This window comes from Anser anser (assembly GCF_964211835.1).
Source record: "Anser anser genome assembly, chromosome: 26".
NCBI classification, from domain to species: Eukaryota; Metazoa; Chordata; class Aves; order Anseriformes; family Anatidae; genus Anser; species Anser anser.
Window position 1 is genome coordinate 2091035 of NC_139747.1, and position 15641 is coordinate 2106675.

The window sequence follows — 15641 nt, forward strand, 5'->3', positions numbered from 1 at the left end:
GGACACTTGTAACATCCAGCACTCTTGGCAGGAGCAAACCCCCTCGTGATAATGCTGGAGATAACCCGATGTGAAGGAAGGGGGAAGAAAAACCCAAGGCAGCAGACAGTCCGTTTGCAAGCATCCTTTCCGCGGGCCCTGCGCTAATTATAAAATCAATGGAGCCAAACCTGCCAAAACGCCGCCCTCCATCGCTGCTCCCCAGAGGACGGCAGGACCTCGTGGGGGGGCTCAGGAGGTCCCACAGCCCCTGGAAGTGGCCCTGCTGCATCAGCTACAGACCTTTTGAGCAGGGATGTGGAGCCTGAAGCCTCCCCTGTACGTAATGCACGAGGCCAGGCACAGAAATTCGAAATTCAGGGCATGCAGATGGAGATTTCGAGGAGAGCAGAGTTCCCACAGGTTTCTGTGGGAAACACCTCTTCGCAGCGCAAACGGAAAAACTAAAACACTACCTTGGTTCTGGTTAGCCGAGCCTGAAAACATTCGCGCAGGTTTTGGTTTTTCAGGTTTTTCAGTGAAAACCCTCGGCATATGCCGAGCAGCATGTGCAACGCGGAGCGGGGGCGGGCAGCCGGCGAGAAGATATTCCCAGTCAGCACTGGAAAGGGCCCAACGCAGAGCCAGCCTGAAGCAGCAGTAGCTTTTGCAAAATCATGTTCTCGTTTCCCGTCCCTTCAGCAGCCCCGGCTTTGGATGCTCAGCACTTCGGCAGAGCGAGCCAAGCTGCGATGCCACATGCTCTCTGCAGAGCTGCCAGGGGCCCTCTTCCCTGTGTGAACTGCGACTGGCTTTTATGCTCGGGAGCTATTAACAATTAAACCATGCCCCTTTATTTATTTATTTTTTTTTTCCTCTTGCAAAAGCTCTCAGAGGCCCCGGGCGTGAGGCAGGACCCCCGGCTCTAGAAGCAGCGTCGTGGTGTCTGTGCGCGGCACGCAGGGCGCAGCCAGACATCTGATGGGAACGTTTCTCCTCTGACAGCCCCCTCCACGCAGCATCTCTCTGCTTGCTCTCTGGTTTAAATTCGTCGTAGCGGTGATTAAAAAAACCTCGTGCGTGCATGGGAAGCTGCCTGCGGAGAGGCTTTTACTGGATGTTTCCCGGGACGTGGATGATGACGGCGGAGCAGGGACGGCAGCGCCGCGAGGTCCCCCCTGCCCCGCTGGCAGCCGTCAGCCCCCGAGCTTGCTGCGGCTGCTCGGCTCAGCTTCACCGTGACCATCCTGCCCCACGTAGGTGGTTATGAAGCCCCTGAGTAGCCCTGCATTTGTCCCAGCCTTTTTGTCACGCAGGTGAGGACGGACGGACGGACGGATGGATGGACGGACGGACGGACGGGTGCGCCTGCCCACTCAGCGGAGCCCCCCGCGCAGCTCCAACCCCTCGCAGGCACCAGCTCAGCGCTCGCTTAAATCATGCTCCAGCCCGATAAGCGTTTGCGAGCCTTTAAAATGATAATTGCACAGTACGGGAGAAAGCACAGCAGCCGCGGCGTGAATGTTCATGAGCGGGGCACCGGCGGTGCTGCTGCCTTCACAGGGAGGCCGGTGGCACACCTCTGACAGCAGCCGCGGCGGGGACAGCTCGGGCAAAGCTCCTTGGCAAGCAGCACCCCCGTAATTTGGGTTTCTGATCTCCTTTAGCCCCCAGGGTGCTTCTTTAGCACCCGCGCTCCCGGCGGTTATGGAGCAGGAGGCAGGATCCCAAGCAAGCAGCGCTGAGGCGGGCGATGCTCGGGTCTCTTTGCTGCTGAGTGCAGCCTGCGAGCACCTCCATGGAGAAAAGAGCAGCTAATTAAACCCATCCTGGCTGCCACTGACCCCAAAGAGGTAGCTGGGGGGGGGCTCTGACATCCTAAAAGGACAAGGGCTTCAGAATCGATTACCCCAAACGCTGCAATGAGAGGGGAGCCAGCAAACCACGCTCGGATTTCCAAGGGGACATTGTGCACACCGCTGCCAGCCCCGAAGGCTGCGAAACGCGCTCGCAGGATGGTTTAATTAGCGTGATTTATGTCGCCTTCAATTGATTGGGTCCCCGGAGCTTCGGGAATCTATCAGAGGGAAAAGGGGCAGCATCGATCGGTCGGTTCGAGCCCCACGCTGGAATAGCAGCAGCTCGAGCCATGGTTAATAAGCAAATAGCTTGTAAACGTAGCCAGCGTGTGCCCGAGTGTGCAAAAGGCAGGGGTGGGAGGGGGCCAGGCGCTGGGTTGGGGTCAGGGCGGACGGATTTTGGTTGTCCTGACCCCGAACGGAGCTGGTGCTCCCGTCGTGGACCTGGGCACGGCCGAGGCAGGTGGGTGAAGAGCTCAGCAAGGCGAAGCGCCGATTTGCAGCGAGAAATCAAAGTGAGCCTCTAGCAAAGCAAAGTCCTTAAGAACTAATTAAAAGGGAGAGGTTTTGCGTCTTTGCCCGGCCAAAACATCCCCAGTGCAGATCAGCACAGTCCTGTTCACTAGGAAAAAAATGGTCCGGGCTGAGCTGCTCACCCTGCAGGGGCTGCGCAGCCTTCCAGCTCTGCTCCAGAGCACCAGGCTCTTTTTTCTTGCTGTTACCGGCGGTTTGGTTGAGTTTCTGTTCTCTCTTGATCCTAATAAAAATTAAGTGAAAGCGAAATGAAAGCAAAAAGCTTTGCGGGGCGAGGACGGAGCAAGGCAATTAGTTTGTGCTCTTGAAAATTATTCACTAATTGTGCAAGGAGTTGTGTACAAAAAGGGAACTAATAAAAGAGATTTAATTTGTTTCTGGGAAGGAAACGGGAGCGGAACGAGCAGCAGAACGCAGCTGAGCGCTAATGGGCTCTGCCGGCGCTCGGCTTGTCCCTGAGCAGGTTCTGCTCAGCAAACCTGCAGCTGAACGCTTTGGGGATGGTGCTCAGAGCAAATTACCTGTGACGGCAGGATTTTCCCCGAGGACGGGATCGCTGCTGGAGGCAGGATTCTCCCCGAGGACAGGATCATTGCTGGGGAGAGCATCCTGCCCCCAGGGCCGCCCAGGGCAGCGACGCCGCCGAGCTTTGGCAATGCACATGGGGAAAATGAGGCACGCAGCCCTGGGAGCAGCACCCCCAGTCCCCACTGGGCATCAGGCTGAGACACAGGGACCAAATCCCCCCCCAAAACATCCCTCGGATGCTCCGGGAGCTCAGCAGGGTGGGCAGAGCTTTGGAGAGGCCGGGCTCGGAGCTGCTGGCACGTGGCCGCTGCGCCGGCAGCCTCGCCCATGGCACCAGCCAGTTTTGCAGTGTTTCTTTGGCTCTGCATGCAGAAGGGAAAGCAAAAACTTCTGTAAGGGAATGAAATGCCTGAGGGGAACCTGCAGGCCCCTTTGGCAGTGAGCTGTGTGAGGCAGAGGCTGAGCAAAATCAAAAAGCTGTGCTCTTTCTGGAAAGCAATCCAAGAGCGAGCACGGTGCTGCTGGGAAGAGGAGAGCTCAGGGAGCGCAGGGCAGTGGGGTTTGGGTGGGGAAAAGCAGTGCCAAAATTGCCTCCGTGGCACATCTCCAGTGCCCCGCATGCACCCAGCACCTGCCTCCTGGAAGCCCCTTCAGCCCCACAAATCCCAGCCCAAAGCCGGCATCCACCGAGTCAGCCCTTCTGGCAGCGAGTGAGCTGGCTGCCGGATCTGAGAGCACATCTGTATTTCTCCTTGGTTTTCAGCAATCCTTTCCAAAGCTCTGGCAGAGCTGCGAGGGATTTTGCGGAGGAAGCACTGGCTCAGCCTGCTCTACAGAAACACGAGGCGAAGCAGCGCTCGCATCTCAGCGTGGATCCAAACGTGCTTCCATGGGCGGCCCAAGCCTTTCCCGGAGCCACACGTGCACAATTCCAGCACGCCAATTAATGCGCTGGGCTCTGACACATTAAACACACGCTTGTCACGGGCTGGTTCCGGGATATTATTATTGCTGGTTCTCTGAATCACAGCACTGGGACAGCAGCGGATACTCGGCGTCGCTGGCTCGGTCTGCGCTGCACACCTCGGTGCACACTCCTGCGTTTGCAGCAGCTGCGCTGCTCCTTCATCCCCCAAATCCTGCCCTACCCGGCATGGGGCTAAGCGTTAAACCCTGCCACAGAGCCTCCCTGGCTGCCTTTTTGTTTTCTCTTTCTCCTATATTTAGGGAAGCGCTTTCAGAAAGCCTCGCTGGACCACGGCACGGGGGAGACACGAATATTACCCCTGCTCTGGGTGACACAGAGCGAGCGAGGGGCTGCAGAAACACGGGGCTCTGCACCCCGGGAAATGGCCCGCTAAGGCCAGAAGGAATGGAAATGTCTACTGAGAAACACAGAGAATTAAAAAGAGTCGAGATCAATAAAAATGTTTCATTTCAACTCTCTCTGATGGATAGGAGAGCATGGGGAGGGCTGAGTGATAGATGGGTATATCTGGAAGCTAGCTAGATGGATAGGATTCCCTAAACGAGTTGGGTTTATATATTAATTTTTATTTTTTATTTTTTTTGTTTTTGTGACAGCTTCGTTTCCACTCCTCCTGTGCCCCTCGTGGTCCTGGCACAGCGACGATGACAAGTGGGACGGGGATTTGGTGTGAGCCTGGTGGAGCCGGGCAGCTTTTTTTGCCCCTTGTTGGAGACATCCACAAGCCACAGTGCCCCAGCAGGGCTTGGAGTGCTCCTCCTCGAGGGCTAACTTTGGGACTGTGTTCGTCCCGGTCTTATTTTGGTTGGGGCAAACTGCAGCCAACAGGGGGACAGCCTGGCACTCCTCCTGCCACTTCTCTTAGAGCAGAGCCACCCACAGATCCACCGGACCGACAAAATCTGCTCCTGTACAGGTGGATGAATTCCTAAACATTTAAACGACTCCCATTCCGTCTGTGACTCATCTCCTGGGCTTAGAGGAAGCGGCAGAGCACGCCTGGGTGCTCAGCTCCCAGGGTGGAAATCACTGGGAAGGAATTTTGTGCTGCTCCTGCGGCACCGGGTGCGCAGAGCCCCTCGGGGTCCCTGCAGACCGGGGCACGTTGCCCCCGTTATTCTCCTCCCGTATGTCTTTTTGACAGGACCGATGACATTTACGTTTCTGAAAGCTTCAATAAAAAGCACTTTAGCCACAAACTAATTTCCAGTCAAATCCCAGCACCTTCCCCCTCCCGGCTGCAAATGGAGGCTCGGCTGCCTGACAGCCCATCACCGGCACAGCCCTGCCCCGGGGATAGCTCGCGTTCGGAACCCAAGGACGAAAATTTGCTAAGTGGCTCGAAAATGACACGAAGAGTGGCGGAAAAGCAGACGGCAGCTGGGCTGCTGACACCCCTGCAGCGGTGACAGCATCCCAGGCGCGGCGCAAAGGACGGATATTTCACGTGGGGCCCCGCTCGTGCGGCACCCGATGGGGCACCAGAGCTCGGGATGCTGAGCTCCGATCCGCCGTCCCTCTCCATCCTCTGTTATTATTACCTTGGGTTGCAGCATTTTGGCATTATCAAAATGAAATGGTTTTGCTTGAGCGCAGCGGCTGTTTTGACAGCACTGAAACGAAATGATCCAACATTACGGAAACGTTTCAGCAGTTCCTTGATCAGATTGCGCTTATTAAGGAAAATAAAATAAGATCATAGGAAAGGCTCCAGATTTCCAAAGGGATAGGCAGGCTGTGAAGCGGCAGCCTTTCCAGCCAGCCCGCGGGGTGCTGCCAGCCCTGCTCAGGGAGCAGCAGGAGGGAAGGGACACCCGCGGCACCGCATCGCCCCGCTCCTGAACCGCGGAGAGACGATGGGAAAGCAACAAAAAGAACCAACATCTCCCCAAATTGTCCTTTTTAGCTTCCAGGCTGCCTTCCCAGTGGTTCGTATTCTCAGTGAAGGAAAGGGGTTTTATAATCCGATTGCTTTTTGGCCTGTAATTTGTAGTGGCATTGCTGTTCCACTTTTTAGGGCTATCTTTCAGCTCCAGATTCAGCGGCTGACCTTAAACATGAGCTTTTGCACCGCTTTGAAGACAAAAGCGCGTATAACAGCTATGAACCGTGCAGCTGGAACCAAGGGAAAAAGGGAAGAAAACGCCAAGTGGCTCCTCCAAACTTTCCATAAGGGAAAAAAATCGCTCGTGAGAGGCTGCCTTGAGCGAGCGGGGCGGGCAGAGGGGCTCCGCTCCCACACCCGCAGCCATCCCCAGCGCAGTGGCAGCGCTAAGTGAATGTCAAATGCCAGCAGAGCCAGAATAGCGGCACTTTATATTCACTTTGCACGGGTATAAATGACTGCAGAGCAATGGGAAACGAGGCCCCTGAGCCCTCGGGGCAGTGCTCGCACGCCTGTGTTTGCTATCCAAAGCACAATAAACCACAACATGGGATTAATCGCGGCTCCGCATTATTCAGGCTCCTTGCTCGGGGAAGTCCTAGCGGGCTGGGTCTCAGTGCATCTCATTTCTGTGCTTTGCCACTCACCGTGGTATCAAAGGTCCTTATTTAATGGTTGCTCCAATTTTATGCAGACAAATTGCCTTTGAACTCAAGGACTGTAAGGGAGGCTGCGGGTATTGCTGGGCTGGAAGTTTTGAGTCCTCAGGCATAAAACTAATCACAAAATCCTGAAATCCTCTCTTCTCCATGACTCGGTAGAGCCTCCAAAGCTCCCATTTCTTCGTGCTTTCCCTTCCTCAACTTTTTTTTTTTCCCGATGCTGATGAGACAGCATGAAATATTCGGCTCGTCTCAGGGCTGTTCTCCTCCCCCGTGCCCACCCTGGCTCACACGTGGCCATGGATCCACATACATACATATGGGGAAGAGATGTGCATACCACCATACAGACCCCCCCCCCCCGGAAGGGTTTAGAGGCAGGCAGAAAGGACTGTGCATCTTTTGGGGAGGTGCAAAGGACCGCACGTGGAGCCCAAAGCATGTACCGAGTGCCTGCCACCGCTGCAGTGGTTATGGGGACGAGCCCCAGTGGGGTCCTGGGGAAGGAAACCAGGTCAGCCGGCACCGTGTGCACCCCGGTTCAGCTCCCTGGCTGGTGGGAAGGGGGAGCAGGGCAGGAGTGGGATGCACCAGGTCCCCACAATCCCGGCCCCAAACCGTATCATCTTCCCCCCAAAACGCAGCATAGCGTCAGGGACTGAGCCACAGCTGGGGAAACGTATGCAGGGAGGGCACTGTTTGAAGCTGCTGGAGGAACCACGTGTGGATGCACTTCCCTCTGCAGTTTCACCTCCTTTTCTAACCACCCCTTGGTTCTCTGCCCCTTTTCCCTCTCCAGAGCGCGCAGGGCTGGTGCCGGGTGAGGGCAGGTAGCGGGGAATTGGTATGCTTCGCAGAGACCTTGGGACATCAGGGATTTATTTTAATCCAGTCCATTAATCAATTTCTCTGTTGAAATTGAATTAACTGTCTTTCATCAGCATCACATCCTGGGACTCGGAAGCGGGAGCAGCCGCAGAGGAATGCAGATGAGGCCGCGCGCGCCTCTCCGGCCGGGTCCCACCGACGTGGAGGCAGGGGACAGCCCGGCCCTCAGCCCTCCAGGGTCCCTCTCCCCCCTTACCTAAACAAATTCAGTCAAATCTCACTCCTTTCTACTCTTTTTACTGGGGCAGGGTGGGGAATGGTTGCTCGAAACTCAATTTAAAATGAAAGCAAATCAGATCTGGCTCCGTGATTCAAAGGCAAAAGGCTTATTACTCTCGTCTCCCTGCCGCTGGGATCTCTAATGCTATGTAAATTTGACAGCACTGAAAGAAACCATTCCTCATATCTCTGCCTGGAACCCCCCCCTTCTGCCACCGTGGGATAATTGAATGCAACCGGGGACAACAACGCCTGCCAAGGAGCTGCCAATTCGCGCGCGGTCCCGTACGGACGTGTCCCTCTCCTGCGGGTCCCCACCACCCTGGTCCCTCGCCTCCTGCTGCCACCCAGCAGCTCCCCCCGGGGCGAATCGAGCCCCCACGCTGCTCTTTCAGAGACTCACGGAGTCATTCAGGTTGGGAGAGACCTCCAAGATCACCTAGTCCAACCTCTTTGCGGCGGGGCAGGTCCGTTTCCCCACCACTCGGCTACCCCATGCCGGACCCAGCACCCACCCGGAGCCATCGGAGCTCCCCCGTTAGCATCGGTAGGTATGGGGCCAGCTGTTAAATCTGGGCTCCGGATAATGGCTCTTTTTTAATCAGTCTTCAGCCATCCGTCCCCAACTGCTTCACTCGGAGCGAGGGGCAAGGCGGGCCCTGTTAGTGCAGGTTAGTTTCCAGCCCCAGCCTGAGGAGCGGGGAATGAGAGAGGAATTTGCAAAAAAGAAAGTTGCTGCATTATTTAAAAATATGCTGATGAATAATTTAGTCAAATGAGTCTGTGAATGTTAGACAATATTGCATTACAGAATAAATCAATTACAATATATGGGAAAAAAAATACACACAAAAAAAAAAACCTCCTTGGCTCATTGAAAAACACTGCAAAGGCAAACAACATTCCCTTTATTAAAAATATATATATATATAATTTAAATAAGAATCTGTTACAATAACCAAGGCGCTACCACCAGCATCTCCTTCACGGAGCCATGAAAAGCGAAGGCGCATCCTCTCTCTCCCTCCCTCTCCAGCAGCAGCTGCAGCGGCTCCCCTCCATTAAAATTCCTCTCCCGCTTTGGCAAGGTTAACTTTGAACCCAGGAGGTAGCCCGGCTTCCAGAGCAGCCGGCTTGGCTGGCTGTAAGCGTACAGGAATTAGCAGCGCTGGCACGGGAGCAGCTCCAGGCAGCCTCCCCGAGCCGCTGTGCCGGATTTCGGGACCACTTAGGGGTCACCCTGGCTTCGGAGCAATTTCCTTGCTGGGCTCGCCCCGGAGCACCAGAAAAGCATTTTGTGAGCATCTCGTGCTGGGGGTTGGGGACCGGGCTCCCTGCTCTTACCTAGGGAGGCTGAAGCAGGGCTGGAAGATGAGGTCCCTAATAACACCGAAGTCCCCCGAAGCCCCGAGCCACCGGGGAGCTATGTATATATGAGCACAGCCCCATAAATACAGGGACAGGCTGGCAGCCGAGCAGCTCCTGGGGACAAAAGGAATTTCAATTTCTCCCTGCCCGCGCAGAAGTCGGGCTCCGGTTAGTTATTGCTTTGTTCAGGGCTTGAAGGGTTTAGGGAGGAAGAGAATTAAGGCTCCTCGGACGGATGCCAGGCTGGGGCACCTGTGTGCTTAATTGAATCCTGAAAATGAGTTAAAATGTTCAGCCTGCTCCTGTCAGCCGTAATTGCCTGTCGGCTTGATGGAGAAACCTCCGCACGTGGTCAGCGTGCGTGCGAACCGCGACAGCACGCGAGGGCGGTGGGGATGCTGCCCCGGTGTATTTTTCCTGCCAGCTTCTCCCCCCCCCCCCCGTGGCTGGGAGAAATGCCTCCCGGCCGGTGCTGCTCACGGGTCGGCAGAATTAGTCCCAGGGTAAATTGAAGCCGGGATCAGCATTGCCAGAAGGTTGGGATATTTAATAGAAAGCCGTGTCGCTTATCCCAACGTCCAGGTTTTAAAGCGGTTTCATTACCCTGCCTTTTCCACCTTCCAACTACTCTCCTTTACCAGCATCGAGCAGAAATCAACCCAAGCTGTTCCCACCTCGACCCAAGCGTGAAGCCTTTGAGAAGCATCAAGCTCCTGGGGAGCACATGGGACGGCTCCCGGCTACCCCGTGCTGCCCTTCCCCAAAATTAGGCTTTTTGGAGCATCTTCACATCACTGCACCCCATCCAGCACGGAGGCGGGCAGGAGCTGTCACCCCCACGAAATGGGGGCACCAACGAGGGAAAGGTGCAAGCCTTAGGAGCATGGTAAAGCCCTGGCATTGGTTATTATCACAAAAAGGACTTGACGGAGAAGAAAGCCGGGGCAGTTTAATTAAAGATAGGATTGTTTGGGTGCTTGTCGCGAGGGCAGCGAGGCAGGCTTGGCGAGGACCCGAGGTTAACCCCGGTGATTTAAAGCTGGCAGTGTAAAACCTTCGACAAGCGAGACAAGTACACACCACGGGGCAAGAACATTTGCTATGCAAAGCCCTTGAGAAAAAAAAAATATAAAAAAGGGGTTTTGTGGAGCAACTCGGGTGGATGAGCTGGGGGGAGCTGCGCCCTGCTCCCGTGGGGCGCGCACCCACAGCGCCCGGCAGAGCTCAGGGTGCTCACACCGACACCCAAGGGGCACCTCAGACCTCGTGGGATGGGTTCAGGGGGGGTCCTTAAGCAAATTTCTTGGCCTTTCTGGAGCTGCAGGAGAGCTAGGCTTCTTTGGCGTTAATTAAATCATAAGAGGAAATGACGGCGGGGATAAAAGCGGCAGGCACGGAGCGGCTGGGAGCCGGTGCGAGCCGGTGCTAATGACGGCTGATTTCGCATTAGCATGACTGCCTTTGGTTAGCAGACAGAAATCTGCTGAAGCAGAGGCTTTTGTCAAACCGGGGCCAAAACACATCTGTGAATAATTGAACAATATTCATGTCGGAGGAGTCAGCAATTTATCGCTGCCTTCCTCCGCAGTCTCGGGGAAAGGGGCGGGGGGGTGGCTTTCGGCGAGCGAGAGGAGGCGAAGCAGCTCCGGCTGGTACGTCAGCAGCCCGAGAGCACGCAGAGGTGATGCTGCGACCTGGCGGGCCCGTGCACGAGCAAATCTCCATCATTTCTGCCTTGCATTTCTGCTGTCCTACGGCCGGACAGGAGAGAAAGCCGGGAGGAGGAGGCGGTGGCTGTAACATCAGCGTTTGCGTCTTGCATCGTTTTGCTCCCCGTGAAAGGCCAGCGACAGCTGGCCCTGTTAACGAGGACCTTTGGCGGAGAAAATTGCCTGGTGAGAGGGTGATTTCCAGGAGAGACGCTGCATTGATTGCATCGACTGCCCGCTATTGGCATTTAGAGACTGTCGGGCTGCTGCCCCGGCGCTTTGCCCCGTGCCAGCCCACTGCAGCCCTGTGCACAAGGGAGGAGGGGGCTGGGGCAAACCCCGGTCCTCGTGCTGGGATTTGTGTCCCTCAGTCCCAAGCTCAGGGGCACCTTGGGCTGACGCCGAGGTGCTTTGCTGCCTCAACGGCACCAGCCTGCCCGTGCAGATGCGTTAGGAAGCCTGAATGCCTGCAGCCTGGGAGCCCAGGGTTGCTTTTGTAAGGGAAGCGATGGGAAGGCATCTAAGATTTTGCAACATCTTATAAAAAACCCCGAGAACACAAAACATACAAAAAACATGAAACATTTCGTCTTTAAAAATCCCCACCCTGGTTTATAAAACGGCTTTTGGCCTACGAAACACCACCACCGAAACTGTTTGACTGCTTCTTGCCGGTGTGTTTTCAACTGAAGAAAAAATGAAATAAAGCAGTTTTCACACTCCAGTCCGAGCTTTGCCAGAAGCTGCTGCTCTGCACAGCCCCACGCTTGCTGTTTTCCTCCCTCCAGCCGTGCACGCTGCCTCCCTGCTCCTTTTAGCAGCCCAGCAGAGCATGCATCTCGTGGAGCTCCAGCTCCTGAACACGTTTGTAAATCTGCAGCAGCACCAACCTGAACAATTGTAAATCTCTGCTCCGGCGTTGGAGGCTGACACTTCTCCTGCAAACCTGAATTTGTTTTTCCCCTGAACAACCCCATTTATACATAAACGCGTTGCCCCCTCCCCGTGCTCCTGTTTGCTGTGCCGGATGCTACAGCAGCTGAGCAAGGAGAATTGGGAACTTTGCAAGGAGGAGCAGTGAAGGCAGACTGCGTGGGGTCAAAGCTGCAAGGAGAACCCGTGGTGCAGCATCACTGCCACAGCCTGCACCAGTGGCTACAGGTCCCTACCTTGCAGGGCTCGATATACCCAGGGAAATCTGTTTTCCGAGCTCCAACCCAGCTGAGCACATCGTTAGTGCTGTCTTTCGTCACCGGCACCGTCTGCACAATGTTTCTTCTTTTTGTGCTTGGCCCTGAGCAGGCTGCCCTTGGCTTTTCTGCCCCGAAAGGGCAGCTGCACATTCCCAGAGAGGCGACGTGCTTCCAGTGCTGTGACCACAGCAGACCACGGGGCTGCACGGAGCAGCCCTGCCAGCGGGAGCCGCGCGTTCCCCGCGCGGGGTGCGAAGCCAAGCAGGCGAGCAAAACACGAGCGAGCGCGCTCCAAGAAAGCATCTGCCTCCGGGCTCGGTGCCCGTTTTTCGGGCTTATTTGCAAGCTGTGGCACAGCGCAGGACGAGTATTATGTGCTCGCTACCGGGAAAGCGGGGAAACGGAGGGGGTGGCAGATTGAGGGATGGCTTGGCCGCAGCCGCGCCAGGAGCGCAGGTGGGAGCCGGGCTGGGGACAGCCGGTGGCCGCCACCCCCCGGGGCTGTCCCTGCCGTGTCCCCTCTCCTGCCCCACGCTGTCCCCACGCAGCTCCCCTGGCTGCCAGCAATCGCGTCCAAGGATTAGCGAGCGATTATGAAGTGCTTTGAAAGTGTAAAGCACAACAGAGGAGATAATTATTTAATAAGGAAGAGTAATAACGGAAAGCAACCAGCGAGGAGAGCCAGCAGCAGAGATTTGGCACAGAAGCAGAGCAGGGGACAGCTTGGGGGGGCTCTGCGGACCCCATCCCTTCTGGTCCCCCCTGACCCTCAATGCTTGGCCCCACCATCCGGACCCTGCAGGCTCTGCTTTTTTACATGGTGTGATCAACACCCCAAAAAGAGGCCCGTGATGCCCTGCAGGATATGGCACAGAGCAGATTTTGGGGTTTTCAGGAGGTATTGACAGCCAGCGAGCATCCAGCTCGGCATCTGGAGGCATCACCTAGGTGCCTGCAATGGGAGGTGGCAGCAAAACCCTCTCTGCCCCCCACGGTCCCAGCGGGCAGAGCTGGGGACACCTCGGGGACGAGGCTGCAAGGTGCCACCCACCTCCCAGAGCCCTGCCTTGCAAGCCGTGCCGTTTGCTTCCTTCTGCCTTAAAACCCAACAGCTTCGGGTTTCTCATTTTTTCCTCCTGGAAGCCGTACAGCTCTCCTGGGATGAGTTTCCGAGCTTTTCCGCAACACGACGAGGGCCAGCAGCTTTCCGGAGAAAAGGAAAGAAAACTGTGATTGGCACGAAACCACCCGAGCCCAAACAGGGAGGCTCTCCGGAAAAATAGCGAATGCTGTGAGCACCGTAATAAAACTGGGAGAGCTGGCAGCTCAGAAGTCATAAATCACCTCTGGGGCTTCGTCGGGAGCGAGGAGGGGTCGGGCAGGGAGGCTTTGAAGATTCCTTGGGTCAAAGGGGGCAGAGGAGAAGTGCTGGAGGAAGAGGATGGTGAGGCTGCGGTGGCCCACGCAGCTCCACGTGGCACGGCACGGACGGCAGAGACAGGCAGCAGCCTGCTCCGTGGGGACAAGGGACAAAAAGCACTCGGGGAGACGCTGCTTCAGCCAGATGCTCCCGGGTCTGTCCCCACGTCCCATGCAAGGGCTGCGTCACGGAGCTCTGCACCCTGCTTACGAGTTTTGGGGGCTTGGGGCCAAAACAGCCCCCTGCTGCCGCTCCCCGGGCTGTCCTCCCCTTCCTCTCCAGCCTGGGAATTGCCTGACCCAGGAGGGGTTTTTCACCCAGCCCTGGGGGGGCGCAGCCCTTCCCGCACGTATCGCCGTGCCCGCCGATGCTCAGGGCCGTGGCTTTTCCTTGGGAAGAGCACCGGGACCTCTCGGGCTGCCACCTTCCCGCTGTGGGAACGATCTGTGTCAGCACATGGAAATGATCAGGGCAAACATCGGGTGCGAACGTATCAGCCAGATTTGACTCGCTCCCGCACCTCCAGACAAATGCCTTCCCATCCCCAGCGTCGAGCCGTGGCTGGGAGCTGCCATATGGATCGGATTCTTTTCCTGGAACTCGCTCTCTAACACATGCATAAAACGAGTTATTTTCGCTCGGGCCCAAAAGCTGCCATTTCGCCCCGTTTCCCTTTGACCCGTCCTGTTCCTCCGGCTTATTTATGGGCATAATTACACCGTGCTATTGATTTTCTGACAGCTGTCCTGATGGTAACTATTTTACAGAATCAAGCTCATTTCTACAGCAAGGGTTTTCACAGTCCTTGGCAGCCCAACGAAGGCGGCTGACGCAAGAAATAATCTTGTTTTCTGCCGTGGCTGAGATACCTGCTCGCGTGGCACAGCAGCCGGTGGCAGGACTCAATCACCAGGGGCTGGCAGCGGTGGCGGTGTCCCCGCTTGTCCCCTCCTCTGGGCAGAGAGCAAGGAAAAGGCAAGAAGTGCACGGAGACCCGCAGATGCCGGTGACGCAAGAAATTCACTGTGGAGCAGCTCGGATGGGAGCTTGGCGGAGACGCAGTGCAGTGTCTGAGCTGGTTTTGCTCAGAAAAACCTTATCCAGGGAATCGAGTGGGTTTTCTCACTCACTTTCCCCCCTCTGAGGACAGGGTGCCAGTGGAAATGTCAGGGACTCGTGGGGATTTCTGAGACACTCTTCCGTCCTAGACAAGTCAAAGCAACGGCAGCTTTAATGGAACACAGAGCTGAGGGGAAAAAAAAATATTAAATCAACTCAGTATTGAAAGAGGTTTTTTTTTTTCCAGAATTAGGATTCAAGTGAAAACACATTGAAATAGCAACATTTCCAAGTGATGCGTAAAACCACCGCGGATTCTTGTGCGTGGGAGAGGAAGGAGAAACCCACAAAGCAACTTTTTCTTTCTCTGCTCCAGGACCGCCACTTGTGCCAAGGAGCCTCTGCTCCGTCCCCCGGGCAGGGGCGGCGCTGCCCGCTCGGTGCTCCGGGGAGAGCCGGGGCAGCGGGTCCAGAAACCTTAAATAAAGGTTTATAAATAAAGGCACAGAGCAGCTGCAGTCGCAGGCGGCGCACGGTGGGAAATTAAAATTGATGTGCAGGTCCCTGCTCCGCAGGGCGGCTCTGACCCACTTGCAGGAGGAAAACCTCGTTCAAGGGGCTTTGTGCACGCTCAGATCCTGCTCGATCCCCCCAGCCAGCCTCTCTGCTCTGCACCAAAATCCCACAAAACAGACGGCTGTGCTGTCCGCCAGCAGCACCTCGACATCCCCTGAGTCTCCCCGCTTGCAGGCTCTGTGGGTTTGGGACTTTTCCCTGCTCTCACGGATATCACCGCCTCGATGGCAGCGGAGCAAAACTCTGCTGACGGGGGCTGGCTCTGGTCCCAACCAGCCCAGGCTTCAAAATCAGCCTGAAGAGAGAATTTTGCTGGTGCACCCTGTGGCGATCCGTGTTCCTCTGCTGCTTCTCTGCCCTACGCTGCCGCTGCGTCACCAAAATACAAATCTCACCTTTTCCAGCTGCCTCTGAAACCGCCGGTGGTTTGCTCCTGGGTGCCCCCGCAGCTCCGCACCGCTGCTCCCTGACGGAGCAAGGAGGGGCCGATCCTGCAGCCCCGCTCCTCTCCCCGGCCCCAAAAACGGAGCAAACCAAGTGCTCAGGTCCAAAACGCCGCTGCGATACTCGGCGGTAGGACAGGGCAGCCCTGATGCAGTTACCTATCGATCGGGTGCGTTCCGGTGCCGAGTGCCTCTTATTGATACAGAGCCGCAGGGATGCCCACGCGGGCAGGGTTGTGGGGCTTCATTCTGCACCCCTGGCAAAAACCCAAGCCCAGAGGCGGTCAGGGGATTGCTGGCTGCACTTCCAAGCATGCAGCACTGCTGCACG

At 56.2% G+C, this 15641-nt stretch overlaps 1 protein-coding gene across 1 annotated transcript in view; it reads left to right on the forward strand.

Moving 5' to 3' along the window:
* The window catches only part of LOC310886680 (uncharacterized protein), a 134245-nt gene extending 126876 nt beyond the window's left edge, over window positions 1-7369 (forward strand). The window contains exon 4 of the transcript XR_014575416.1: window positions 4485-7369. The gene's annotated coding sequence lies outside the window, so the exon portion shown is untranslated. The remainder of the gene's footprint in view (window positions 1-4484) is intronic.
* Window positions 7370-15641: the final 8272 nt, after the last annotated feature.